Source organism: Phyllobates terribilis, unplaced genomic scaffold (assembly GCF_046119375.1).
Source record: "Phyllobates terribilis strain yellow unplaced genomic scaffold, ASM4611937v1 Scaffold_2__4_contigs__length_985480577, whole genome shotgun sequence".
In the NCBI taxonomy this organism is placed as follows: Eukaryota; Metazoa; Chordata; class Amphibia; order Anura; family Dendrobatidae; genus Phyllobates; species Phyllobates terribilis.
In genome coordinates this window covers 758730986-758758834 of record NW_027362762.1, presented here as the reverse complement: position 1 = coordinate 758758834, position 27849 = coordinate 758730986, and the positions used below count along the sequence as shown (strand labels likewise).

At 43.0% G+C, this 27849-nt stretch overlaps 1 protein-coding gene across 3 annotated transcripts in view; it reads right to left on the bottom strand.

The window, feature by feature from the left end:
• Positions 1 to 27849, bottom strand: part of MID1 (midline 1) — a 603051-nt gene that overhangs the window by 339048 nt on the left and 236154 nt on the right. Inside the window, exon 1 of one of the 3 annotated variants that reach the window (XM_073667311.1) lies at positions 7043 to 7177. The exons of the other annotated variants lie outside the window; for them this stretch is intronic. The gene's annotated coding sequence lies outside the window, so the exon portion shown is untranslated. Of the gene's footprint in view, positions 1 to 7042; positions 7178 to 27849 lie in introns of those variants that run through there. 3 annotated transcript variants of the gene reach the window in all.

Sequence of the window (27849 nt, the reverse complement as noted above, 5' to 3'; positions counted from 1 at the left end):
ACTCTAATATATTCTCTCATCTCTAGTAAACATGATTCTTCCTGCAGGTAGTGGGGTGGCATGCCCACTTCCATCGCTAGAGACAACACTAAAATCTGTAGATCTGTAAACGGTAATAGATTTTAATATGGTTTTTATGGAAAGGCAGGGTAAGCAGCTGGCAGACACCTTTGGTGCCATTAAATTTCAGGACAATGTGGATAAACTAGGTCACATATAATAAACATTGGAATATTAAGGAATCCTATAAATATCTAATGTTTATGGCTTGTTTAATTTCCCTTAATTTAGAAAAAAACTTGTGGGGGAAAAAAAGGACGACGAAACATGTCAGAGGAAATATTACAGTGTCTTTCTGTTCTTTTTTTCTGGGAAAGACAACAAGGCTCCATCTGTAAACTTTCATATGAGTAAATCCATCTATTTCCTTAATCTAACAATAGTGATCTGATTTACCCCAGATTATCAATGCATCCGAGGTCTTAAATTCAGGTGACATATGATGACATCAAGCATGCTGACAGTAAGGGAGATGCATTGTCTGCCAGGCTGCAATATACAGTCCTGTATAATCTCAGCTCTTTTCTACACATGGAGAAATGCATCTTTGCTAACACCGTATACTAAATCCAGGCTAGGATCATCATCAGAATAATCATTGTTGGCACTTCCCAGCACAGGCAAATTTTTGTCTCTTTTTAAAATGCAAATTGCATTTCCCCTTGATTACAGTATATTTTAAAATGATCCCCTTCGCTTCAAGGCATCCAGTCAAAATAAAATAGCCCCTGTCAAATTAGCTGTCTTGGTAACTACATGATAAATGGGTCCTCTCTTTGTTCTCTTTCAGTGGACACTTGAAGTGTTATTATCTGCAGTACCCTCGGGACTCACTGTATTAAAGCCACTGTAAAACGTCTGGGAGAAAAGTTCAGCCTCAGTATTTTATAAGACATAGACATTTTATAGAAATAGATCTAGACTTTAAATCAAAATATCACCTGTAAATGTATCATTAAATTGTGTCACATTTTTAACATCTTATTAGATCCCCTGCTTCTCTACTGTAATATCACAAGGTTAAAATATCCATAAAACTGGTTGACAAGCCCTTAGGAACCACCCAGCTGTCCCAAAAACTAATAGAAGACATGGGGGAATATCAAATTATATTTTAAACAAACTAATGAATGTTCCATCCCATATATACTGATATAGCGACTTCAGGGTGAATGTAAAGTTTTATATAAAGAGAAACATACAATCAAGCACCTGAAGTGTTATAGCAGTATATGACCTAAACACATTCATCGCCCCAAACTGTTCTTTCTTTTGTGTTTTAAAGAGGCTACTGACAGATTTGGATAAAGATTTAGGTTTACTTCATCAGCTACATGCATCTAGCAGATAGCTCAAGGCAATAAACACGCTAACAGTAAAAGAAAGTGTTGCACAGAGCGACCAGAGGTGCGTGCCTGTATAATTTGGATAGTGAGCCTCAACAGAGAAAGCTGTCCAAAATGAAAAGGCTTAGGATGAATGTTATCTCTGTGTTATCACCAGAATCAAATCTTTAAGGAGATGAAAGCATTGCTTAAATATCTCATGGTAGTTAACTTACTAAAATAAATTTGCCAAACAGACATAAAGAGAAATACAAGACAATAACTTTTTCAATGGGTATTTTTTAAATGCCCATAATACATTTTAAATGGTGTGTATGATTTGCAATACCAGGCATAACCTATGTATAACAGTGACAATAGTATAAAATAGCTCCTCAAACTCTTGGTCCCCCGCTGTTCTTTGGCTCCATCCGATAACTGTTTATAGCTGGAGCCAGGTGAAAATAGACCAGCGAGAGCAGGGAAGTGTTTTCCTGGGAGCAGCAGCAGATTGGCAAGGTGAATATTATCCCTTGTTGTTTTATACCATTGTCCATTGTATGTAATTGGTTCATGCAGCTTAAAATCTCTTTTGCAGCATATTTTCATTTTTTTCCCAAATACATGACAGGGCCTGAGATGCCTTGCAGATAGGTGGGGGTCAGGGTCCAGCTTTGGCACACTAAGACTGGCCTACAGGGAAACAGGTAAATCCCCCTGTGGGCCCCTGTTCAGGAGTTGGCCCCCACTGTGACACATGAGCAGTGCCTGGCACAATATACTTAGACTGTGCCCACTATGCGTTTTTTAAGCGTTTCCACAGCAGCAATTTCGCTGCAGAAACGCTTAAAAAATGCTTGGTAGAAGGTCTGCAATGTTCCCCAATGATAATCCGCATGTGCTGTGCACATGCAGTGGAAATTTCAGCTGCGGATTATCATTGCGGAAAAATCCGCATCACTACCAATTATTTTGCGGAATCGCGGCGTTTTCGCCGCCATTGACTTGCACTGGACCGCATGACATCCGCATCACTACATGTGCACATGGGGATATCATGCGGCTTAATGTGCAGATGGTACCCGGGTTTGGAGAAGAGGAGACTCTCCTCCGGACCCCGGGTACCATAGTACCTGTAACAAAAGAATAAAAAATATACATTATACCTACCTTCTGATGGCCCCCGGTCTCCATAGCGATCCGTCCTGGCTTGCCGTCAGCTCGCGGTGGTCTAAAAAGGACCTGCCATGACGTCATCTAGTCATGTGACGGGTCACGCGACCGCCAACGTCGGCAGTCGCGTGACGCCTCACATGACTAAATGACGTCATGGCAGGTCCTTTTAGTCTACATCTAGCTGCCGGCAAGCCAGGACGCATCGGATAAAGACACCGGGGGCCATCAGAAGGTAAGTATAATATTTATTTTTAATTTTTTACCATTCTTTCGGTCACACTATATAAATTCATATATAGTGTGACCAAGTTGTCAAGCACTTTCCAAGTGATGCTAAAATCACCTGGAAAGCACTTGCAAACCCGCATGCGGAAATGCAAGTGAAGAACGCTTCACATCTGCTTGTCCCTGGCAGGAAAACGCATGTACAATCCGCATGTACAATCCGCATGTACAATCCGCATGTACAATCCGCATGTACAATCCGCATGTACAATCCGCATGTACAATCCGCATGCGTTTTTTCTGCCAGGGAGATGCAGAAACGCTAAGGAAAAATCCGGAGCATTTCTGCATTGTGGACACATAGCCTTAATGCAGCATTTACAGACAAAAGTATCTATTTACTTATATAACAAACATCACTGTTACTGGCAGCTTTTAATAGAGCTTCAATGGAAAGGCCAAGCATTAGCCCCTCTGTCTCCCAGGTCTTAATGGCTGTCCTAGCAGTCACCCTGTAACCCCAGTACAGGAATCAGAATTTAAACAGAGGTACATTTGTTGGGGCCACAGAGAAGGCTACTGGCCGGAGGAGCAAGCTGGTGGCAAGAAGCTAATTCAAACCTTTGCATTGAACATTGTAAATGAAGCCTTAAAAACAAGATACTGATCTGCATGAGAATCTGCCTCCAGAGCTTATTTTTAATAAAAGGGGGAGTTACCAGTGTGAGACAGGTAACTAACACAGAACAAGAGAACTGAACTCTATCTTCTTACAAACACATTTGCAGCAGCTTTCTGAGCTCTTCTGTATTGCAACAATATTGCGACCCTGTCTGCCTGTAAGATGGAAGCTGGAGCTGAGAGGAACCTGCAGATGTGTCAGGTATAATCACACACAGCTCTGCAGTGAGATCAGGAGAACAGAGAGCGGCCATTACACATCACACTGGTAACTCCCCCTTTTGTTTAAATTCAGATCTAGAGTCATATTTTCTTTCAGATCTGTCTATGGCACTAGTTCTTTACAGCTCATTTGCATATAAGAAAAACGTGTATTTCTGAGGAATAAAACATCGGATCACAGATATCAATGTATCATTTTATTCAGTTTCTTATGAACTTCATGCCCATATAGACTGCTTGGAAGGTTTGATCCTACTGACAGATTCCCTTAAAGCCCCCCATAAATAACAGAGTAATGTTGGCTGACAGTCTAAAATGTATAGTAGCCCTGGACAATTTCGGACTGACGATCATTTGGTTTCCCAGAGATAAGCCATTGTTAGACATGTCTTGTGGCGGCTCTCTTATAGAGAACATAGGAGCGCTCAGCTGAACAAGTTTTACTGTGTATAAGAAAGCAGGCAAGATGACTGCTTGCAGAAAGATCAGCTGAAGGAAAGATCGGCTATCGAATGTGTATGGTGGGCTTTACTCTAGCGCTCACTTCTTTAAGACTGACATACAAAACACCAGCCTCAATCAATTGGGGCCCCAGTGTTTAAATGCCTGATTACTTAGAAAGGTGAGAAAAAGATCTGCACTAAAGAATACAGTCGATATTAGCACTGTTTTCAAGCATGTCTGATATAAACATAATGAGAATAACAATGTCTAAACCCAGAATAAAGCTTATTTTAGACAGCGATAATTAAGAAACATTTTAGCACAGCTATTACAATTGCTAACCCTGGCACTCCAGCAGTAATACCGCACTGAACCTAGATCAGTGTAGAAATAATGGCCTTTTTAAACAGGCTGATACAGAATATTAAACGTCCGTCAATTGGCTATATGCAAGTTGATAGGCAATCGTTTATTGACGTCATTAGACATACCAACAAACCCATGTCCTCAAAAAAATTATTTTCTGACCATAGAATATCATATTATTGGCAGCACTTAACCTGTATACACAGGACTATGTGCTGCTGATAACAATGAATTTTAAGCCGGTTTAAAGGGCATCACACCTGACAAATAACCATTTTGCTCATTCGTCAGTTGAATTGCACGCCTGTATATTAGCTTATCTAAAAGGGTCAGTGGATGCTTTGCTTCTTCTCCAATGAATAACTTAATTAGTACAGGACTCCACTAAGCACAGTGGCATACCACTTATGATGGTAGACTATGTGGCTACTATGGGACTCATGAATCATGGGGGGTCCTATGCCAAATGGCAATGCTCTCCCTCCCCCTGCCTGGAGTAGCAATTTCAATGATTTCTGATCCTCAGGATGTAGATACAATAGAGTACAATGGTGGATCAGGGAGCCATTGGTTCCTTGTTGCACTATTCGGCCTGTGTCTGAGTTTCAGGGCAGCAGGTGCAATAACATCACTAAATTGGGCCTGCTGTGCAGAGCCCAATCCAATGCTGCAGAGTCATCATATAGGGTGGTAGGGATTATGGGGGCCATCATACTGTGTGGTGGGGACTCTGGGGCCATTATACTGTGCAGAGGATATCATATATGCTAAACAAATTGATAACCATTTTTATCCAATTTACCTTACTCACTGTTTTATGGATTTAATTTTATTATATTTCAATCAGACAGCCAGTGCTGAGCATTAAGTACAATAAATGACTTGCTTATGCCTGTGCATTTAAATAAATCAGAACATGACAACTGAAATATGTTGAAGTCTGTGGTGTTTGCTTGCACGATTGTGATTTATGTTCCTTGTCAATGTCGCTGGTTTGTGGCAAGCAGTACACAGCATTTTTAAAACATGGGGCATACATAAGATATTAAATGACCCCCACTAAGTTATGCACCCTAGTATCTTAGCGTATACTCAAAACTAGTGATAGTATATAATGGTTTATATGTAGTGTGTATATATATATATATATATATATATATATATATATATATATATATATATATATATATATAGGAATAGAAGTGCACTTCTAATAGATTATTTTGCAAAGTGAATGAACAAAAGAGAAATCTAAATCAAATGAATATTTGGTCTGTCTACCCCTTTGCCTTCAAAATAGCATCAAAGCGTCAATTCTAGGTACACTTGCACACAGTTTTTTAAGGAACTCGGCAGGGAGGTTGTTCCAAAATCTTGGAGAACTAACTACAAATCTTCTCAATGCGAAGAAATACAGACACATACTGTACTTATCTATCATGCAATACCATCATGGAGGCATCTGATTGGCTCCAAATGTATTTTGCAGCAGGACAACGACTCCAAACATACAGCCAATATAATTAGGAACTATCTTCAGCTTAAAGAAGAACAAGTGATGATATGGCCCCACAGAGCCCTGATCTCAACATCATCAAGTAAGTCTGGGATTACATGAAAAAAGAAAAGTATTTGTGCAAGCCTACAACCACAGAAGATCAGTGGTTAGTTCTCAAAGATGTTTGGAGCAACTTCCCTGTCAAGTTCCTTCAAAAACTTTGTGCAAGTGTTCTGAGTAGAATTAATGCTGCTTTCATTTTAGATTTCTCTTTTGCTTATTTACTTTGCATTTTATTAACTAATAAAAGTAAACTATTAACACTTCAATTTTTAAAGCATTCTTAATTTGCCGCATTTTTTCCACACCTGTCCAAAACTTTTCCACTGTACTGTATGTTGATAATACTATTTACACAAGTACAATATTTTATTACATTTATTAGCATTCTGTTCAGACTGATGCTGGAGCAGTTACATCATGTTTTCATTGCTCTTCGATGACCTGGAGGGCAATCTGCACTACTCTTTTCTATAGAAAAAAAATAATTCTAAGACAAGTCAATGGGATCTATCTGAATCTGTCAGACAGATACATTATAACCAGCAGGGATTCAGCCATAACAGAATTTATTGAGTCAATGTGAACAGAATCTTACAATAAACTGTAAAAATAAATATTAATATAAATAAGATGTAATACTTGTGAAATTACATGTGAAATCATATTCGTGGTTGGTAATATTCATTATTTAAAGTAACTGCTATATGTGGCATTGTTGTAAGTATTATGAACTATTATACTATTAATTGGCTGCAGTTGATATAATACCTATGTGCATTCTGATGGGTCGGGCACGCTTTTCTTATCCTTCTATGAATGAACAGCCATGTCAGCAGATACAATCACACTTACACTATGCTTGTAGCCATCTGCTCCCATCAACAAGAATAGACTGTCCCACAGAGATGAGCTCATAAAACAAAACACCCAGACGCACATGTATATATGAACATAGTCAACAGGAAAAATCAAACTATCTTACCAATTTTCTGCCAATAATTGTGTCAAACTGATAATTCTCTTCTAGTGAAAGTCTAGGACAGTGAGCCTCCTCTTGCCGTTGACATCCAGTTTATCTCTACTAGCTTCTCTCCCATTCATCCAACAAAAGACACTGTCCCTAATCCCTTGCTAGGAAACCGGAGTACACACTGGCACACCAAATGACTTCAGCAGACAAACAAGTCTCTGGGGCCCGTCCCAGTATCTCCTCAATGTATTCATCTATTACAATATGGAAATCCTTTTAGTATAAAGAGAGAGACCATTTGTTCCAAACAACAGCAATATAGACATATATGTAGTGTACTGTATATGAGATTACAAGGATTGGGCATATATATAATTGACTTCAGTACATGCTGATATTTTCTAATATAACGCTAGATGTATGCTTGTCATACTTATGTTGCTACAAGCAGTTAGATGTTAATTCATATGTATGAATGTAGCCTGCATGAATTATAGCACAATACATGCAGCAATTATGCTTTAAAATGTTTAAAATACAATTAAAGTGACAAAAATGAATCAACGCTGATTGTTCCATGATTTTATTTGTCATATTGCAATTATTATTTGTAAATTACTGGGCCGTATCTGTTTCTCTGTGTTAGGGTGATTACTAGGCTGTGTTCACACACATTTACTGTAAGTTCACCATATTCCTGGCACATAGATCCCCAAAGAGTGTCCTTTGGGCATCCACATGGCAGGTATATACGGGTATACCTATTTTACTATTAAGGCTGCGTGCACACGATGCGTTTTTCTTGCGTTTATGCTGCGGAATATCCACAGCGGAAACGCATCAAAAACGCATGGTAATCCGCACCCCATGGTCCCCAATGGCATTCTGCAATGTCAATGCACATGCTGTGGATTTTTCCGCAGCGTTTCTGCAGCGCAAATAAATCCGCAGCATGTTCATTAATTTTGCGGAACTCCCGCCATTGACTTGCATTGAGACGCATATAATCCGTGTCTGTACATTTGTACAAGCGGCTTCTATGCGTCTCTATGTGCGGATGGTACCCAGGTCTGGAGGAGAGAAGACTCTCATCCAGACCTGGGTACCATTGTACCTGTAAAAAAAAGAATAAAATAATAAATAAAGTTTATATTCCCCTGTCCGGCGGCCCCTGCAGCGCTTCTCCTTCCAGGACCTGAGATGACGTCGTGGTCATGTGACCGCAGGCTGTCTAGCGAGATGCCGGCAACCCGGAAGAAGCCAGGACGAGCGTGACAGCATACGCGGCGGGGGATCGGGGGTAAGTATAGCTTTATTTTTTTTATTTTTACGGTCACACTATATAAATCCATGCCTTTTGCATGGATTTATATAGTGTGACCTAGTTGTCAAGCACTTTCCAAGTGATGCTATCGCCTGGAAAGTGCTTGTCAGTCCGCATGTGGGTACGCATGTGAATCCGCATGTATTCCGCATGTATTCTGCAGGAAAAACGCATGCACAATCTGCATGCGTTTTTTTTCTGCCAGGGAGATGCAGAAATGCTGCAGAAATTTTCTGCTTCATTTCTGCATCGTGGGCACATAGCCTAAGAAAAGCAAAGTCTGCTGTGTTTTTCTATACAGTGGGCCACCATAAATCACTTTACAGTCTGTTTTTTTGTATGGGGGGTTTATGGATGCCATATGCCATTGTTTGGATAAGCACTGTCTGGAAACACAGTGCACCAGACCGAGGGGAGATACCTTTATAAAAAGATATAATAGATCCAGGTTATGTGCTCACCTGAGCGAGTTGTGTATGTTCTCAATTATAAGAGGGGAATGAGCTGTTACCAAATACCTCTACTCATGCTTATCTTCTATGAGAACAAACGGCTCATACATGTTGAAATCCAACATGTCTGATCCTTCTATTCCCCTACACCAGCCATCCGGAAAAAGTCAGGACACCCTGATACACATTAGATCCAACCACAATCAGCTGGCCGAACATTGATCTAATCCGTATGGCCACCCTTATCTGTGCTATATTGTCATGCCGAGATATGGCTTCATATCTGACCAAGTCAACAACTGCCTGGAGTATTTTTTACTTGTGGAAAGTTTCTCCCAGTTTTCTGGTGTTCTCACAATTGGATTGTAAGCCATATGGGGAAAAGGAAGAATGAAAGTGAATTACATACAGTACAGAGCTGATAAATATATTAGCACAATAATTAAAAACCCCAAAAATAAAAGTAAAACCAGCATCTGCAGAACGTGCTCAATAAAAGCTGAATTGTGCTCCATTATACATGAATCTTGTATGACCTGCAGGTACAATTAATACTACAGACAGAGGTTTTTTTCCAGGATTCATGAAACTCAATGCCTCATTTCAGCTTGATAGAGGAGTGTCACTTTCAAACAGTAGTTTCCACCTAGTAGACGTGGAATTTACAGCAAGGCCAGTTTTCAGTACTTGTTTCTATGCTTCGCTGGCAGCTGGTGTATCACAATGAACGAGACATTACAAAAAGTAGAGAACATTTCTACTTGTAAGGAATGAAACATTAGATGAATGTTAAAGCTGAAGAATAAAGGACAAACAAAAAGCCATACAATTGTGATTTTCAGGCTTTGGAATGGAGTCCGGCAGCTCTGTTCGTGGGAGTTAATAACTGTGTGGATGCGAGTTTAGTAGGCTGATTAATGAATATGAAGTCATTATTATTGTTATTATTCTGGGCATATAGTGTGAGAATATTAGATATTACTGTACAACATCAGTATAAAATGAATACAGCACAACTTTCACCACTGAACATCTGTAGCCATTACTGTTCCATCTCAAATCCAGAATATTGTCTGGATATTACATTAGAGAATTACCTGATATGATTACTTTCCATCCTCGCCTTTGCCCTTTACAATTTTTTTTTTTCAAAAACATGGCTTCCAGATACTATTTTAGATTGAACATAATGTGCCCCTGTCTACTGCTGACTCCATTGCTGAAACTGCTGCTCCACCTTTATTTCCAAAATGGCCACCGAGGAGACATGGGAAGGATTGTGGAAGTTCTCGACTCTACTGGACCTCTCCTCAACTGTTTGTTGTCTGACATTAGATGGACACAACGCTCTTGTCATCTGCACTCGTACATCCCATTCAAATGAAAGGGCAGGAAGCCGTGGTTCAGACTTTCCACAGCACTCTCCATGCCACTGCAACACGGGCGGTCTGGGTCTTGGGACGGGAGACATGTTCTCCCAGGGCTGATTCCTCAGTAGCGATCTACGGTCACCCACCCATAAATACCAATAGGCAACATCACTCCCCTACCTCCTGCTCGAACTGGTATCATTCTGGATGGAGGGAGAAGACTTACTGTCTACATGGCAGTTGGCAGAGAGAAAGCTAGACAGGGCATGTTCCTCCATCTACACTAACAAGAACAGAGTTTTGCACTGATTGGTCTGTTATTCCACTAATCATATAATCTGACAAGACCCTCAGAGCTACTATCAGGGCAGAAGAGCTGGTAGAGCAGTCAGGGCCTGCAGGCGACCTCCATCGGTTTCACTACAATGGGCCCCAGTTACTATAGTAACCTCAGTAACGATGTTGATGGCTGTCCACATGCACGTGGTGGTGCGGAGTCGAGTCAATATTTAAAGGGTTCCTCTCTTCTCAGCACTCTTCTGCTTGTGAAGAACACATGGCTGACATATATATCAGTTCTCATTTGAAAGTGATGAACATCTCCTAAACTGCAAAGGATAATGTATTTTCACTTGATTCTCAATTTATTTTTTTATTTAGTGGGGTGTTTTTATTTACTTTTGGGATCTGGGAAATATTTAATTACAGTAGGGTGATAATTTTTGCATTTCTATAATATGCTTTATTCCACAACATTATGGAAGCATTAATTAATTGAATGGTAGAAGTATCCAATTACGGTATGGTGATGTTATCTAGTCACTAATTAGTAGTATCGTGTCACAGCATAGAGGTATTATTCGTCTACGGTATGATGCTGTTAGCTAGTCACAGTTTGGTGGTATTATTTATCATTATTTGGGGTTTGGGTTAATCTATGGACAGTATACAAATATTGGTGCAGCATAGTATGCCAATATATCCTTTTAGTGTATCAGAATCTGTATATTGCCCATAGGCATTTTGACACAGTCCACAGTCCACGCTGAATACTATGACGTGGCTGTGCACTCGGCAGAGATACTATGTCACTTTGAGCAGCATATATATTTATCAGTAATTCCACAAGCTTTTTCAGGCATCGGTTTTAGTCAGAGTCTGTCACCTCCAATATGCAAATTCATAGCATTAGCCTCAATTAAAATCATACCAGCAATATACAGTTTAGTGTTGTAGTTGCAGTTGCAAATAAATTGACTATTATTTCATATACAAATAAAGATGCTTCGGTGCACCCTTGACATGGCCACGGACTCAGTGCATGATTATGTCCTCCAATTTGCAAGCATTTGCTTGCTAAAAGTAAGAGCTGCTAAAACCCTGTTCCTGCATTTACGCACTGATACTCGAGGAACTCTGGCAAACAGTGTCAGGGTGGCTGCGTACTCAATGGATGCGGGTGCCATCTTATCTCTGCTCCTCTCTGAAGCCGCTCACGGCGGCCTCAGACTGGCAGGAGGCAGAGATCAGAGGGCACCTGCGCCTGCTGAGTCAGTGCCCACATGCAGGAACAGGGGTCTGAGTTTAGGCAGCGCATGCTCTTGGCTAGCAAATGCTGTCAATCAAGATAAAGGACAGGGATTTATAGCAGAGAAAAATATGTCGCTTACAATGTTGAATAGATGGCCTCAGCCTTTTTTCGCCAGGTGCCACTCCATCTACTGACTAGTGTTGAGCCACCCCCGTAGTGTTCGAGTTCGGTTCGGTTCGTCGAACACCCGTGTGTTCGCCGAACTGTTCGTCGAACTGTTCGTCGAACACCTTCGAACACCGTTAAAACCAATGGCAGGCAAACAAAAACACATAGAAACACATAGAAAACACCTTCAAAGGTGTCCAAAAGCTGACAAACTGCTCAGAAGACACAACTAACACATGGAAAAGTGACAAGTACATATAGTCATGCGAAAAGAAAAGAGGTGGAGGAGTAAAAGGAGGGGGAGACACAGATATAGGCATGTCATGCCCTTCTAAAATCCAAAAAGTGAGAAGCCGACACGTTCAGTCCGCTCCTGCCCGTGCCACCTCCGTGTCGCTGGGTTTGTGCCAGAGCCGCGGTGAACCCTGACGGCCAGCCCCCCTCTCCCAATACTGGTGCCTGTCCGCTGGTGGGTCGAGCGAGCCCCCCTGTGGTGGAGGCAGCTCTAAGCTTTTTAATTTAAATTGTCTCTCTAATTTGAATGAATACACTTTAAATCCATTTACAAGGATCTATTGGAGGGCAAGTCTCATGCCAGCAGCCGCGTAATTCCAGCTCCAGTAGCGTCCACTAAAGCTGCTGCAGTTAAAAAGCTTTTATAAGAAATCGAGCTCGGCTGTCCACCGCAAGGCATCCTACTGCCAGTCCCAGCCCCTATGCCTTGGGGTGCCTCCTGATGCTCTTCACTGAGTATCCCGTGGTCCCGAAGCATTTCCTTTGAAAAAATTAAGTGTCCAAACTACAGGTGGTGTAGCTTGCTTAACAGCCGGGATAATCCGCTGACTAGCAGACACTGCTACTAGGCACAAAGTATTTCCTGGGCTAGATGCAGTTAAAAATTTGTAATTAGATACTCTCGTTGGATGCTGAGAAAGCATTCCATAGAGTCTCCTGCCACGCCATATATGATTCTCTTAAAAAGCTTGGGGTAGGGGTCTAGGGGACCCTTTTATAGCCAAAATCAAGGCCCTGTATCACAATACGTCACCTAGGCTGAAGATAAATGGAACTGTAGCACCCTGAGGGCTCGGTTGCTACAGAGGTATTGCACCTCACCCAGAGGTGTGATATCTCACTCTCAGGTAAGGATGAAGTGTGGATCAGGACCCGACACCTGCATGCATTACACCACATTGCCGTGGGGCAGGGCGACCAATATGCCTCTGAGATGGGCACGACAGTCCCTGTCCCTGGCTGGAGTGGGGGGAGGGAACACTGAGGAAGGGGAACCCTGTAGTGCAGGAGCAGGGAGGAAGAAGTTCCTGGGTGCATTGAGAAGGGAGTATAAAAGGTGGGCACCATCTTAGTTCAGTGCAGAGAAGTCTGAGCAGAAGTGGCAGGGAGCAGGGGCTCTGCATGAGCTCTGCTCCGGAGGCGGGCCTAGTAACAGAGGCCCAGGCCTGGAAGAGGGAGAAGGAAGGAAGAGGAGCGGAGAAGGCTCCAGGAACGAGGAATGAAGGGATCCCAGGGGTGCGGACGGGCGAGTCGGCACCGCACGCCCGAATCCACCTGCGTGGAGGGGTCAGGCCAAAGGGGGAGACCGGTCCCCGAAACTAGTGGAGGCAGGAAACGACCCTCAGCTAGAAACCGGAGGCTGTGACATTTTATGTGGCGCAGCCCCTCGCTACACCCGCTAGGAAGGCACCACATAGGGTCAGGGAAACTGGCGCCAAGTTTACCAAGAGGAGGCCCGAGGCAGGCGGACAGAAGGGTTGGTAAGAAAGGCCAGACAAAGGACACACAAAGGGGGTCCTGTGAAGTGCTCCAAAGTTATCTGGGAGTTGTCTGAGCCCCTCACCTGGTGAGCACAGTACGACGTGGGCAGCCGTTACCTGCAGACGTGGTCTGGATAATAAGAACTGTGAGTAAAGGCCCTGGACTGCATCACTGACTCCGTGTCGTTACTGCTGCTGCCCTGCACCATCTCCCCCATCCTCCGCATACACTGCCCTGAGGCTATACTCCTCCCGTGGGGAGTTATGCTACGCTCTGCTGCACCCACAACACCAGCCTCAGCGGTCTGCCCTGCAGCGGCGGTTCACTCTGACCGCAATCCACGGGTGGCGTAGTCGGACATTTAAACATCAAAACCACATAAATAGTTCCGCCACTGGTTTGACCACCCTGAGCCACGGAACCGGGTCGCCGCCACGAAGACTACAACCACCAGCATCCACCAAAAAGGGTCCGGCTCCGGGTGTCCCAAGGCCCAGGGGGTGCATCAGAACATTTTCATCACCTTTCACAATCACCAATGGGACAAGGCAGGGATGTCCTCTGTCCCCTCTCTTATACATCCTAGTGACGGAGCACCTGCTCTCATCAATTCGCCATAACCCCAATATTAGGTGGATTGAGGTGGGAGGCACCGAGTACAAGTGCTCTCTATTTGCTGATGATGTCCTAGTATATATCACTCAATCACATATATCCATCCATGCTGTTATGGCTGAAATAGATCACTTTGTTACATGGTCAAATTTTAAAATCAATGCAGCGAAGTCTGAGGCCCTCGATGTCTCCCTCCCCAAATCCATATACGATTCCATCCAGTCCAACTTTCCCTTTGCCTGGCCCTCACAGGGTATCAAATACTTAGGAATTCCTATTCATAGAGACCTCTCCCATCTATGTTATCTTAATTTTGGGCCCTTTATTGAACAACTCCATACAGACCACGGTTGGCAAGTTAGAACTGTAAGATTCACTACGTGAACCACTGGTGTTTTGTGGAAAAGCACATGTACACTGTGTTCCAAATTATTATGCAAAAAGTGTTTAGGAGTGATCAGGGAAGAATTTGTTTGTTTGTCAGTTAAACTCATTGATGGTGATGTGTGTCAGGGCTCTTTAAATCACTGTAAGCAATTGCAGACACCTGTGCTAATTAGTTTGGCAGGTGTGTCCAATGAAAGGCAAGACTACTTAAGAAGGCTGTCTCACATTATTAAGCAGCCTACATTTTCTGCCAAAATGGGAAAGAAAAAGGATGTGTCGGCTGCTGAGAAGCAACAAATTGTGGAGTGTTTAGGTCAAGGCATGACTACAATCAACATTGTGCGATGATCAGGATGAAGTGTCTTGGCAATCAAGAAGTATGTAGCTGATTCACAGTACACACGTGTGCGTGCTGATGAGGGCAAATTGAGGACTCTTTCCTACAGGCAATTATGCCAGGTTAAAAGAGCAGCGGCAAAAAAGCCTTGTCATAGCAGCAGACAAGTTTTTGAAGCTGCTGGTGCCTCCAACGTCCCCCGAACAACAAGATGCAGGGTCCTTCAGAGGTTTGCAGCTGTGCATACGCCATCCTGTCGACCTCCTCTATCCACTTCACACAAGCAGAAACGGCTCCAGTGGGCCAAACATTACATGAAGACTGATTTCAAAACTGTTTTGTTCACGGATGAGTGCCGTGCAGCGCTCGATGGTCCAGATGGATGGAGTGGAGGATGGCTGGTTGTTGGACACCCCACGCAAACACGGCTACAGCGCCAACAAGGAGGAGGTGGAGTAATGTTTTGGGCTGGAATCATGGGGAGAGAGATTGTCGGCCCCTTTAGGATCCCTGAAGGCGCTAAAGATGAACTCCATAATGTATGTGGATTTTCTCAAACAGCACTTCCTGCCATGGTTCAAGAAGAAGAACCGTGTATTTCACAGCAAGATCATTTTTTTGCATGATAATGCACCATCTCATGCTGCACATAAAACATCTGCATCTCTGGCTGATATGGGCATAAAAGGGGACAAACTTATGGTGTGACCCCCATGCTCCCCTGACCTCTACCCCATTCAGAACCTCTGGAGCATCATCAAAAGGAGTGTCTATGATGGCGGGAGGCAGTTCACATCTAAGCAACAGCTCTGGGAGGGTATTCTGTCCTCATGCAAAACAATTGAAGCAGAAACCATCCAAAACCTGACAAATTCAATGGACGAGAGAGTTCAGAAGCTCCTTTCGAACAAGGGGTCCTATGTGAAAATGTAACATCACCTAGAATAAAGTTTTGAGTTGAAAACTGTTTGATTTCAGTTTCTAATAACCTGCTAATGCTTATAATTTCAAAAATGACCATTTTTTTGGTCTTTATTAAAATGAAAAGGTTGATCGAAAAGTTTGGGGGATCTAAGAGTGTGGCAACCCAGTAGTCATGATTACTTCGAATTCTGACAATATGAGGGTCATGTTGCAGGTAGTGCAGCAAGAAGGCACTTATGTGTCTTGCGCATCTCGGAGCCCCAAAATTATTTTCCGGGCTAGATGCAGCTAAAAATTATTATTAATTTTAAATCTGGTGGAGCTTAGTATAGATGGCCTAATAGGATCAGTGCTGCACACTGCTACAAAGCCCAAATTATTTTCCAGTCAAGATACAGATAAACATGATTAGTAATTTTAAATCTGGTGGAGCTTATTATAGATGGCCTAATAGAATCAGTGCTGCACACTGCTACAAAGCCCAAATTATTTTTCAGCCAAGATACAGATAAACATGATTAGTAATTTGAAAGCTTAAAACGGTTGGTAGGGTGATTTTAACCAATCATCAAGCTTTTACGCTCTCCAGGATGACACAGGGGTAGAAAAGTCGTTTCGGATCCATGATTTGTTCATCTTTATGAACGTGAGTCTGTCTACATTATCAGTGGAGAGCCGCGTGCGCTTATCTGTCAGCACACCACCAGCAGCGCTGAACACACGTTCAGACAGAACGCTGGCTGCGGGGCATGACAAGATCTCCAAGGTGTAAGTGGCTAGCTCCGGCCATTTATCCAGATTGGAAGCCCAAAAAGAGCAAGGGTCCAGTGACACAGTCATGGCTTCAATGTTTACTTGGAGATACTCCTGTACCATCGTCTCTAGGCGTTGACTATGTGTCAGACTTCTTGTCTCCTGTGGCCTTGCAAAGGATGGGCTAAAAAAGTGGTGAAATGATTCCGCAAAATTGATGTTACCAGCAGATACTGTGGTTCTGTTACGGTTTGAGTGCTGAACACTTGACGGTCCCACGGTTGGCAAGTTGGAACTGTGAGATTCACTACGTGCACCACTGGTGTTTTGTGGAAAAGCACATGTAAGATTCTGCAACAGTCTCTGCTGGTACTCCTGCATGCGTGCATCCCTTTCTATGGCAGGAATAATTTCTGCAAATTTACTTTTGTACCGGGGATCTAACAGTGTGGCAACCCAGTAGTCAGGATTATTTCTAATTCTCACAATTCGAGGGTCATGTTGCAGGTAGTGCAGCAAGAAGGCACTCATGTGTGTTGCGCATCCAGGAGCACCAAGTCCCTGTTGTGTTGGTGGCGAGGTAACAATCATGCTTCCTTCCTCTGTCCTCTCCCCCCAACCTCGCACAACAGAAATGTGATCAAGGTCTCCCTCATCTGATGAGTCTTCCATCAGTTCGTCCTCCACTTCTTCCTGGGCTCCTGCACCTTCCTCACTAGTTTGGCTGCTACCATGCGCCCTGGTAAAACCATCTCCCCCACCCTCACATGCCTGCCGCCTTGGTGCTGACGACGGTCTGGACCTTGCAGATGTTAGCCCTTCCGCATACAACTCCTCCTCCTCTACTTCCTCCACCTCCTCTTGTGCCACCACCTGACTCCGAATTCTGTTTAACATGTGCTCCAGCATGTAAATCACCGGAATAGTCATGCTGATAATGGCATCGTCAGCACTAAACATCTTCGTCGCCATTTCAAAACTGTGCAGAAGGGTGCATAGGTCCCTGATCTGAGACCACTCCTCCAGCGTGATTTGCCCCACCTCTGGATCTCGTTGGCCCAGGCTATACGTCAGAACGTATTGCACCAGGGCTTGTCGATGCTGCCACAATCGCTGCAACATGTGCAGAGTTGAATTCCACCGGGTAGGCACATCGCATTTTAGCCGGTGAAGTGGCAGGCCCAACGACTTCTGTAGAGATGTAAGTCGCTGAGCTGCGGGATGCGAACAGCGGAAGTGAGCACACAGCGACCGTGCCCTCTGCAGAAGGCCATCTAGTCTGGGATAGTGGGCTAAAAATTGCTGGACAACCAGGTTCAACACGTGAGCCATACAAGGCACGTGTGTGACATTGCCCCGGCGAAGGGCCGCACCCAAGTTTGCAGCATTGTCGCACACGGCCTTCCCTGGTTTCAGGTCCAGTGGAGACAACCATTCATGAAATTGGTTCTCCAGAGCTGACCACAACTCCTCAGCTGTGTGACTCACATTTCCCAGACATTTCAAAGTAAAAACCGCCTGATGACGTTGAGCCCTACTGCCAGCATAGTAAGGAGGTGTGCAGGATCCCTTCTGCGCAGTTAGAAAGCTTGTGGCATGACCAGACAGGCTTTGGGTGCAGGTGGAAGACCGAGAGGAGGTTGAGGAGGCAGAAGCAGTGGAGGAACTTTGACATAAAGAGGATTGACGCACAACTCGTGGGGACGGCAAGACTTGGACAGCAGCCCCTTGTCCTGCTGTCACCATAGTTACCCAGTGCCCAGTCAGCGACATGTAACGCCCCTGTCCATGCCTACTCGTCCAAGTGTCTGTGGTGAAATGCACCCTGTCACACACAGAGTTTCTCAAAGAAGCGGTGATGTTGTGTGCGACATGCTGGTGGAGCGCAGGCACACCTTTCTTTGAGAAGTAGTGCCGACTGGGCATCTGGTACTGGGGCACTGCGACGGACATAAGGTCTCGAAAATCCTCTGTGTCCACCAGGCGGAAAGGCAGCATTTCTGTAGCCAAGAGCTTGCAGATGGTGAAATTCAACCTCTTAGTTTTCTCATGGCTAGGAGGAAATGGTCTTTTACTTGTCCACATCTGAGGGACCGAGGGCTGGCTATTGTGCTTAGACGGGGTTGATAAGGGTGTCCCCGGCAAACTGCCGGTCTGTGTGGAAGATGCAGGCGGACATGTTAGGTTGCCTTGATCCAAAGGTGGTGCTATTGATGTCGGACAGCGCTCAACACCAGCTGGTGTTACCACCTCCAAAGAAAATGATGACCTGCCAATCACGCTGGCTGTTGCGGGTAAAGAGGTGGCAGGTCTGCGCCCCAAAACAGGTGTGACTGCTGTCCCCCCAGTCACAGAGGATGAAGAGGCCGCGGATGCACAAGATATGGCAGACGGTGGTTGGCCCGGCCGGCTAGGCCGCATTGTAGCACACTGAGCTTCCCACTGCAACTTATGCTTCATGTCCATGTGCCGGTTCATGCATGAAGTACTCAAACTATGTATTTTTTGGCCTCTACTTAGCTTTTGCTGACAAATGTTACAGATAACACGAGTTGGGTCATCTTTATCGATCTGAAAAAATGCCCAGGCTATGCAAGGCTTAGCACCCATGCGACCTGAAGAGCCACCACGACTTGTGGTGAGAGGCAGAGTTGTGTTTGAGGATGCAGTTGTTGACGTGCTTCCAGTACTACGTCTCTGTCCAGGAAGGCGCAACCTGACCTCGTCGTCACTAGCATCTTCCTCCACCTCCTCTGCTGACCTCATCTCTTGGCTGACTGTGGGTTGACAGTAAGTGGGATCTCCAACCTCATCATCATCACCCTGTGCGTTATCACACCCGTCGTCCTCAGAGCCAACCTGTTCCTGCCCTGACAAAAAACTAAAGTTGTCGCTCCAATCAGGTATTTGAGCCTCATCATCGTCTTCCTCATTGTCTCCACCAACAGGAGTTACAGTTTGGGAATGAGGGTCTACATTATGGTCAGAACCTTCTGCGTCTGGTCCTTGATCCGACTCATAAAGATTCTGAGCATCAGTGCAGATCATTTCCTCGTCTGGATTCACAGAAGCGCTGGAGTCGACCTCTGATTCCCAGGCTATAGTATGAGTAAACAGCTCTGCAGACTCAACCATCTGTTCTACCTCATACTCAGACGGGCAGCTGGAGATTTGGGAGCTGTGAGGAAGCAAGTGCGATTGGGGTGACACCTTTGAGGACTGGAGTATTTGTGATGTTGAAGTTGATGTGGAGGAGAGCCCACTTAAAGGAGCACTTGATATCCGTTGAAGCACCTGCTGTTTTTGTGCCTCATCTGGAATTTGTAGCGATTGGCGTGGCCGTAAGAAAGGGATCTTATCACATTGTCCGCTAAAAGAAGTAGACATTTTAGTTTGGCGGGAAGATGGTCTTTCTTCTGCAGATGTTACTGTTGCTTTAACACCTAACCCACGGACACAACCTTTTTTCCCCTTCCCAACACGCCTATTCCCCTTTCCACCAGCAGCAGGCCTTTTTCCACTCATTTTGGTGGTTAACTAATTCACAACTCTGGAGTTGTTTGCACAAAAAAACAATGGATGGGAACCGAGCAGAGCTGAGTGGCCAAACTGTGGTATTAGGCAAAAACTATTGGCTGGGTTAGATGCAGAAAAAAATTATATTCAATTTGCAACCTGATGGAGGTCAGTATAGATGGACTAATAGAACAAGTCCCACACACAGCTAGAAGCCCAAATATTTTTTCAGAGGTAGATGCAGAAAAAAATTGTATTCAGTTTGCAACCTGATGGAGGTCAGTATAGATGGACTAATAGAACAAGCCCTACACACAGCTAGAAGCCCAAATATTTTTTCAGAGGTAGATGCAGAAAAAAATTATATTCAGTTTGCAACCTGATGGAGGTCTGTATAGATGGATTAATAGAACAAGTCCCACACACAGCTAGAAGCCCAATATTTTTTCAGAGGTAGATGCAGAAAAAATATATATTCAGTTTGCAACCTGATGGAGGTCAGTATAGATGGACTAATAGAGAAAGTCCCACACACTGCTAGAAGGCCAAATATTTTTTCAGAGCTAGATGCAGACAAAAAATTATTTTTAATTTGCAACCTGATGGAGGTCAGTATAGATGGACTAATAGAGAAAGTCCCACACACTGCTAGAAGGCCAAATATTTTTTCAGAGCTAGATGCAGATATAAATTATTTTTAATTTGCAACCTGATGGAGGTTAGTATATATGGACTAATAGAGAAAGTCCCACACACTGCTAGAAGGCCAAATATTTTTTCAGAGCTAGATGCAGAAAAAAATTATATTCAGTTTGCAACCTGATGGAGGTCAGTATAGATGGACTAATAGAACAAGTCCCACACACAGCTAGAAGGCCAAACATTTTTTCAGAGGTAGATGCAGATAAAAATTATTTTTAATTTGCAGCCTGATGGAGGTCAGTATAGATGGACTAATAGAGAAAGTCCCACACACTGCTAGAAGGCCAAATATTTTTTCAGAGCTAGATGCAGACAAAAAATTATTTTTAATTTGCAACCTGATGGAGGTCAGTATAGATGGACTAATAGAGAAAGTCCCACACACTGCTAGAAGGCCAAATATTTTTTCAGAGCTAGATGCAGATAAAAATTATTTTTAATTTGCAACCTGATGGAGGTCAGTATAGATGGACTAATAGAGAAAGTCCCACACACTGCTAGAAGGCCAAATATTTTTTCAGAGCTAGATGCAGATAAAAATTATTTTTAATTTGCAACCTGATGGAGGTCAGTATAGATGGACTAATAGAGAAAGTCCCACACACTGCTAGGAGGCCAAATATTTTTTCAGAGCTAGATGCAGAAAAAAATTATATTCAGTTTGCAACCTGATGGAGGTCAGTATAGATGGACTAATAGAACAAGTCCCACACACAGCTAGAAGCCCAAATATTTTTTCAGAGGTAGATGCAGATAAAAATTATTTTTAATTTGCAACCTGATGGAGGTCAGTATAGATGGACTAATAGAGAAAGTCCCACACACTGCTAGAAGGCCAAATATTTTTTCAGAGCTAGATGCAGACAAAAAATTATTTTGAATTTGCAGCGTGATGGAGGTCAGTATAGATGGACTAATAGAACAAGTCCCACACACTGCTAGAAGGCCGAAGATTTTTTCAGAGCTAGATGCAGAAAAAAATTATATTCAGTTTGCAACCTGATGGAGGTCAGTATAGATGGACTAATAGAACAAGTCCCACACACTGCTAGAAGCCCAAATATTTTTTCAGAGCTAGATGCAGAATAAAATTATATTCAATTTGCAGCCTGATGGAGGTCAGTATAGATGGACTAATAGAATGATGCTATGCCCAAAAGATTTTACTTCACTAGGTGCAGTAAAAAAATTGGTATTCTATACACAGGTGGTATATCTTGCAACACAGATAGGCTACTCCACTGACTAACACACTCTGCAATAGGCCAAAAAGGATTAGCTTTGCTAGATTCAGCCAAATGCTGTGAAAAAAACTTGCACAGCACTGGCACAGACCTGCCTGGCAAAAACTGATAGGAACTGATGTAACCTAGTCCTGAAAAGGACTGCAATTACAATTAGTCTTTACTCCCACAATCTATCTATTTAAGAGCACAGACCTGCCTGATAAAAGTCGTAGGAAATGCTGTAACCTAGTCCTTAAAAGGACTGCAATCACAACTATTCCCTACTCCCAAGCTATCTGTAGATTTGTGCGAAAATTGGCTTGAAATTAACAAGGTATAGCGCACACAGCAACAGCGGTGCCGTCTAACACGCAGCTGCAGCAGTGAGAAAATGGTGGCGACGGGGAAAATGGCTTGGTCTTATAGGGCAAGGACATGTGACATACACTGCCAATGACACATGCCCTTGCTTGTGTGAAAAAAAGCACTTCGCTCCGTGTGTGCGCTGCTGATAGGCTGACAGATTGCACCTCCCCACTGTAAATGCGGGAAAGAGAAAAAAAAATGGAGATCTTCATTATTCCTGCAGAGATCCATCCCCTGCCCCTCCCCCCACCCCGCTGTACACTCAAACTGCGTATTAACATTAATTTTCATCATTACTGAGAAAAAATCCAGTTATGATTTTGGTGCACGAACAGTTATCGAACATAACCTCGAACAGCCGAATTTTTCTCAAATCATTCGTGTTCGCCGAACGGCTCGAGCACCGCCCAAAACAGCTCGAATTTGAGATTGGCGAACAGTTCGAGTCGAACAACGCTCATCTCTACTGCTGACCTGCAGAAAATAACAAATGAAAGGAAGGGGAGAACAGCACATCCAGTCTTAAGTAAAAATCTTTAAACTTTATTAGAAGCCCATTTCATAGAGTCACTCTATGACTAAGATAGTAAGGTTGCATTGTGCACCAGAAACACGTCAGTGTAACTATGCCTTTACCAGGTCACAGTTTTTTTGAAATGGATTTCTACTAAAGTTTGAAGATTTTTACTTAAAGGGGTTTTCCCATGAACAAAAGTTGATTTTAATCAATAGATCTGGGAATAATAATAAGTTCCACAATTGGATGTGTTTAAATAAAATGTTCTTGTGCTGAGATAATCTTATAAATGTGCCCCTGCTGTGTACTGTGTCATGGCTGAGTCTCACCTTGCAGGAACATGATCTGATCATACCACATCTCCTGGGCAGGGGAGGAAGCAAAAGAGTATACAGACATTACAGCAAGGGATCGCAAATGATTCTTTCTTTGAAGTAAAACATTGCTTAAAAACAAGCAAAGAAATGTTTTACCTCACAAAAAGAATCCTCTGTGATCCCCTGCTGTAATGTCTGTATACTCTTCTGCTTGCTCCCCTGCCCAGGAGATGTGGTATGATCAGACCGTGTTCCTGCACAGTCAGACACAGCCATTACACAGTACACAGCAGGGGCACATTTATAAGATTATCTCAGCACATGGACAGTTAATTTAAACACATTTAATTGTGGAAGATGTTATTATTCCAAGATCAATAGATTAAAATTAACTTTTGTTTGTGGGAAACTCCCTTTAAGACAGGAATTTATATTTTTCAACTATAACACTAAAATGTATCTGATTGGTATGATTTTTATAGGGGCAAAGTCCCCTATATACAGTGCCTACAAGTAGTATTCAACCCCCTGCAGATTTAGCTGGTTGACACATGCGGAATTAACTTGGCATTGTGACATTTGTACTGTAGATCAGCCTGGAAGTGGGAAATGCACTGCAGCAAATTTTTTTTTTTTTTTTTTAAAACGTTAAAAGTTAATTCAGAGTGTCATTTATTATTCAACCCCTCAAACCACAAGAATTCTGTTTGGTCCCCCAAAAGTATTAAGAAGTAGTTCAGGCACCAAGAATAATGAGCTTCACATGTGTGGATTAAAGATCTCTTTTGCCAGCCTTTTCTGACTATTTAAGACCCTCCCCAAACTTGTGAACAGCACTCAGACATGGTCAACATGGGAAAGACAAAGGAGCATTCCAAGGCCATCAGAGACAAGATCGTGGAGGGTCACAAGGCTGGCAAGGGGTACAAAACCCTTTCCAAGGAGTTGGGCCTACCTGTCTCCACTGTTGGGAGCATCATCCGTAAGTGGAAGGCTTATGGAACTACTGTTAGCCTTCCACGGCCAGGACAGCCTTTGAAAGTGTCCTCCCGTGCCGAGGCCAGGCTTGTCCGAAGAGTCAAGGCTATCCCAAGGACAACAAGGAAGGAGCTCCGGGAAGATCTCATGGCAGTGGGGACATTGGTTTCAGTCAATACCATAAGTAACGTACTCCACCGCAATGGTCTCCGTTCCAGACGAGCCCGTAAGGTACCTTTACTTTCAAAGCATCATGTCAAGGCTCGTCTACAGTTTGCTCATGATCACTTGGAGGACTCTGAGACAGACTGGTTCAAGGTTCTATGGTCTGATGAGACCAAGATCAAGATCCTTGGTGCCAACCACACACGTGACGTTTGGAGACTGGATGGCACTGCATACGACCCCAAGAATACCATCCCTACAGTCAAGCATGGTGGTGGCAGCATCATGCTGTGGGGCTGTTTCTCTGCTAAGGGGCCTGGCCATCTGGTCTGCATCCATGGGAAGATGGATAGCACGGCCTACCTGGAGATTTTGGCCAAGAACCTCCGCTCCTCCATCAAGGATCTTAAGATGGGTCGTAATTTCATCTTCCAACAAGACAACGACCCAAAGCACACAGCCAAGAAAACCAAGGCCTGGTTCAAGAGGGAAAAAGTCAAGGTGTTGGAGTGGCCTAGTCAGTCTCCTGCCCTTAACCCAATTGAAAACTTGTGGAAGGAGCTCAAGAATAAAGTCCACATGAGACACCCAAAGAACCTAGATAACTTGGAGAAGATCTGCATGGAGGAGTGGGCCAAGATAACTCCACAGACCTGTGCCGGCCTGATCAGGTCTTATAAAAGACGATTATTAGCTGTAATTGCAAACAAGGGTTATTCCACAAAATATTAAACATAGGGGTTGTATAATAATTGACCCACACTTTTATGTTTAAAATTTAATAAAATTCAACTGAGCAACATAACTTTTTGGTTTGTAAGATTTATGCTTCTGTTCATAAAACCTACTCTCGTTTGCAGTTTGAAGGCTCTAACTTATTTGCATCTTATCAAACCAGCTAAATCTGCAGGGGGTTGAATACTTCTTGTAGGCACTGTAAATATTTAAGTAGTTGAATTTGCATTTTGGGAGTGACAAACTCCCTTTACTTCTTATTACCCCCACTGTCTTTAAAGATGGTAAAGGAAAACAGGTCAAAGGTGTTGCAGTGTTTACAATTGAGGAAATTTGCATATTTAAGTTCCCAGAGGAGCATTGCATGGCCTATCAGTCTCCTTACACTGGCAAGCCAGGCATTTTACTTTCCCAAAAGGAGAAACTTTACCCCTTAGATCCAAAAGTCAACTCATCCTAGAAACGTCCTCACTTAGCTATGCAGATGCAAAAAAAAGTTATTGCTCTTTGAGAAAGGATAGGAGAAATCAAAAGTGCAAAAACAAAAGTTATCCAATCAGGAACAAGACTAGACCTAGAAATGAAACTTGATCACGGTTTGTCAGTCTGCAGAATTTTCTGCAACCTCGTGAAACAAACAGTAGAAATGGTTGTTTTCATTTTTTTTTCTTCAGTTGATGTTTTTTTTATAATGATTGTTGTTAAAACTAGTTTTGGTCTTGTTAAGGAGGCTCAATTGGTGCTATGTCACAAAAGAAAAGTAGTATAGTACAATAATAAAGAAATTATTAAATTAATAAATAAATTATTTATTGCATGCTAAAATTCCTGCACCCAATGTTCTTTATTATAGTAAAAATGTAATACTATGTATAACAGGGAATCAGCTATTGAAAGTTACAATTTATGTTTATTGAACTGTCAGCTCAATTTTTTTCAGCATTCCCTTACAATGGTTTCATACTTTGCATTGCAGGATAGTCAAATTGTCTTAATTCAGACAAACCAGATTGTTGTGATAAAAAAGCACCTCCCCACCACCATTTCCCCAGAGCAAAGATACAAATTGGACTCTTTTTAGGTTCTGCATGACACTACCACATACTATATCATTTAGGACAGGAGATCCTGGTCCCCCATTCGATCTAGATGACATGAGAATGTTTTCTGTTTCTTTGTTTCCTATCATTGCATGATGCCTCTATGATTTGTATGCCCTTTGACCTCAAAAGAAATTGAATCAACCCTTATATTTCTTTTAAATTGAGGTCGAGAAGAATATCAATAAAGATATAACCAACTTTCGGATATACGTATTGACTTTGACTTTTAATTGCAGTTTTTGTTACTAGCTCTGCTGAGAGATCATCACATCCACCCGTGTACCAGGTGCACCATATGCCTCTCTAGACAACTGAGACTAAATAACAAAGAAATGTTTAAAATTAGTAAAATAAAATTGTTTACAACCCAGATATTCCATATTTGTCAGAGTTCAGAATGTGCCACAGGAGTATAAGTAAAGGTGCGCTGGATGTATTTGGCTGCAAAGCTGAAATTGTCTCATATCCCCACAAGAAATGAGCAAGAATGGAAATGAAGTGTGATGTTAGCATGCAGCCATGACTTCCATCCCATAATATAAACACTGAAAATAAGTCTTACCTCTTAATGTCATTAATAAATGGGACAGCCAAGGGAAGTTCTCAGCTTATAGATAGCCTGGCTCCACCACTACTGGTAGGACGGGTGTGTTCAGCTCAGGCTCACACATGTAAATGTCCTCGTGGATCCATGTACATAAAGGAGCCTGCCAGCGATGACTGCAAAAACTCACAGCTGATCAAGTATTACTATATAGCCAACACAAGCCAATCTATTCCTTGGTGACCCTGATAGGACATAAGGTGACGGTTTGATGGATGGGTCTGTCTGAAGACAATGCACAGCATGACATCACCACTTCCCCCACTTCTACTCATCCCAAGATGTCAATACAATGATAATTTAGTTAGTGGGAAACATGGGTTTAACAAAAACTATGTGGATATCTAATCTAAACACTTAGAGACCTTGTCAGAAGCAAATTTTTGATGATGTCTGAACACAATTTCCTGAATTAAAAAGCTGCTAAATGGACAGGCGCTAAATAAAAAGTGACATGTAAACTTGAATAAGAATCAGTCTCACCCTGTATTCATTGTATACTTTGCTTAAAGGTATTGTGTAAATTAGAAAACCTACTTCACAATGTTAAAAACCCTCACCTGTTAGCTAAAGCTGCACAGAACATCTCTGATTCTCCAGGACTTTAAGACCCCGTCACTCTTAGCGACGCTGCAACGATCCCGACAACGATACGACCTGTCAGGGATCGTTGCTGCGTCGCTATGTGGTCGCTGGTGAGCTGTCAAACAGGCAGGCTCACCAACGATCAGGGGAGCAGGACATCGTGGAAAGAATCTTTCCACGATGTCCTGCTCCTGGTTGCCAGCCTGCTGAAGCAGGAGCAGGCTGGTAACCATGATAAACATCGGGTTACTAGGGGCACACGCGCACCTAGTAACCCGTTGTTTATCATGGTTACCACTCTGCTACGGTGAGCGGGAGGTTACCGCTCACTTTAGCAGGCTTGTAACCATGATAAACAGCGGGTTACT